Here is a 3,154-nt window from a genome sequence, read left to right as displayed (position 1 = left end):
AATTTCCAAACACCTGAAGGTACCACGTTCATCTGTACAAACAATAGTACGCAAGTATAAACACCATGGGACCACGCAGCCATCATACCGCTCAAGAAGGAGATGCATTCTGTCTCCTAGAGTTGTACATACTTTGGTGCAATCCCAGAACAACAGCAAAGGACCTTGTGAAGATTCTGGAGGAAACAGGTACAAAAGTATCTATATCCACAGTAAAACAAGTCCTATATCGACCTAACCTGAAAGGCCGCTCAGCAAGGAAGAAGCCACTGCTCCAAAACCGCCATAAAAAAGCCAGACTACGGTTTGCAACTGCACATGGGGACAAAGATCATACTTTTTTAAGAAATGTCCTCTGGTCCGATGAAACAAAAATAGAACTGTTTGGTCATAATGACCATTGTTATGTTTGGAGGAAAAAGGGGGAGGCTTGCAAGCCGAAGAACACCATCCCAACTGCGAAGCATGTTGTGGGGGTGCTTTGCTGCAGGAGGGACTGGTGCACTTCACAAAATAGATGGCATCATGAGGAAAGGAAAATGATGTGGATATATTGAAGCAACATCTCAAGACATCAGTCAGGAAGTTAAAGCTTGGTCGCAAATGGGTCTCTCAAATGGACAATGACCCCAAGCATACTTCCAAAGTTGTGGCAAAATGTCTTAAGGATAACAAAGTCAAGTTATTGGAGTGGTCATCACAAAGCCCTGACCTCAATCCCATAGAAAATTTGTGGGCAGAACTGAAAAAAGCGTGTGCGAGCAAGGAGGCCTACAAACCTGACTCAGTTACACCAGCTCTGTCAGGAGGAATGGCCCAAAATTCACCCAACTTATTGTGGGAAGCTTGTGGAAGGCTACCCAAAACGTTTGACCCAAGTTAAACAATGTAAAGGCAATGCTACCAAACACTAACTGAGTGTATGTAAACTTCTGACCCACTGGGAATGTGATGAAAGAAATAAAAGCTGAAATAAATAATTCTCTCTACTATTATTCTGACATTTCACATTCTTAAAATAAAGTGGTGATCCTAACTGACCTAAGACAGGGACTTTTTACTAGGATTAAATGTAAGGAATTGTGAAAAACTGAGTTTAAATGTATTTGGCTAAGGTGCATTTAAACTTCCAACTTCAACTGTAAGTTGTCCTGTACGAGCTTTTGTGCCGAATACATTACATTACAGGTGTCAAACTTATGGGCATGTGGCAGCAGTGTGTAGGAGGGAGGTTCCTAGGTGTGAGAAGTGTGCAGAAGGGCATGAGAGAAAGGAATGTGTTGCATTGGGGAAAGTAGTGGTATGTGTTAATTGTAGTGGTGCCCATGGGGCTGGGGATCAGAACTGTCCCGTGCGAAAGTAGAGGAAGATGGGTCAAGGGGAAGGGATCCTGAGAGGTGGTGTGAGTAGTAGATCTGTACCAGTACAGAAGGATAGGCCAACAACTGATATATGTTTCAGTAAGATTGGATTTTTAGCATTTATAGCAATGGTTATCAACTGTACTGCATAGATGGAATGTAAGTGGCAGAAAATGTAGGTTGTGGTGGCAGCTGCAGACAGGTATTTGGGTGTGCGAGACTTGACATTAGAAGAGTTACAGGCTGTTGGCCTGAGTAGGACTAAATAGATTTAAATAGTGGAGTAGGGTGGTGTTATTTTTAATTTGTAATTTTTTTTGTGAGTGTTGAGTTAGATTAATTTTTTCAAGCAAAGTATAAGGGACTTGTACTCCAGTCTAGTAGGTGGCAGTAATGCAACATTTATCGGACGCCGTTAAACCTCTTCGAAGAAGAGTCCAGCCCTTGTTGGTGGCAGTGATAGACGTTACGAGAATGTTGTGAGGAAGACTGCAAATGACATTTCCTGTGCATATCGGAAATGTGTTTCGTTCTGTTATTGTTAGCGAAAATGTTGCTAGCTAACTAATGTCGAATATAAGATAGGTTGGAAAGAACGGATGTGGGGAACGGAAGATAGTGGAAACTGAGGTTTGGATTGAAACTGCTAATGAGTAGAGTGAAGCTAATAGTATAGAAAGTGTGAATTAATTGGTTACAGTGGCGAAGAAAAAGGGAAACGAAGTAAAGCTATGTTGGAAAATAGGAAACCACTAGAATCGTTTTTGGTCAGAGACAGGGTTTTGGATCAATGCTACTTTCGCCTAAAATGACATTCCCAAATCTAACTGCCTGGAGCTCAGGACCTGAAGCAAGGATATGCATATTCTTGATACCATTTGAAATAAAACACTGAAGTTTGTGGAAATGTGAAATTAATGTAGGAGAATATAACCCATTAAATCTGTTAAAAGATAAGATAATATTTTGAAATGCAAGAAAAAGGCCACAAAGTATTGTTCCAGTTTAGGCGCAATTTAGATGTGGGCCACTAGAAGGCAGCAATGCTTGTGCAAAGTTTTAGACTGATCCAATGAACCATTGTGTTTCTGTTCAAAATGTTGTATCAAGTCTGCCCAAATGTTTCTAATTGGTTTATTAATCAATTTAAGTTCATAACTGTGCACTCTCCTCAAACAATAGCATGGTATTCTTTCACTGTAATAGCTACTGTAAATTGGACAGTGCGGTTAGATTAACAAGAATTTAAGCTTTCTGCCAATATCAGATATGTCTATGTTCTGGGACATTTTCTTGTTACTTACAGCCTCATGCTAATCACATTAGCGCACATTAGCTCAAACATCCCGCGGGGGACACCGATCCCGTTGAGGTTTTAATGTCTTCAGGAAAATATGGAATGTGTCGGAAGAAAGTGTGGAGTCGGTGAGAGTCACAAGATGTGGGCTTATTTAGATTTAAAGGCAGAGGAAATAAAGGCAGAGGATATAACTGAAGACATTAATGGAGTGGTTGGTGCACATGTATGGTGGAAGGAGAAAATAAGTTAACTTCATCCATGCTACTGTTCTTTGATTTAGTCTCTCCCTTCTCATATAAAGTTAGGATTCATGAGATACCCTGTAAGAGCTTTTGTGCCAAGCCCCTTCAGTGTCATAAATGTAAAATATTTGGTAATGTGTCAAGTGTGTGCAGAACGGAAGAATATCGTATGCCAGATGAAGGGAAATGCTGCAACTGTGGAGGTGAATATGCGCCTGAATTCTTGGGGTGCCCTGTTAGGGTGAAGGAGA

The sequence above is a fragment of the Salmo trutta genome, chromosome 16, assembly GCF_901001165.1.
Source record: "Salmo trutta chromosome 16, fSalTru1.1, whole genome shotgun sequence".
In the NCBI taxonomy this organism is placed as follows: Eukaryota; Metazoa; Chordata; class Actinopteri; order Salmoniformes; family Salmonidae; genus Salmo; species Salmo trutta.
The sequence above is the reverse complement of the archived record's forward strand: the minus strand, read 5'-3'. Positions refer to the sequence as shown.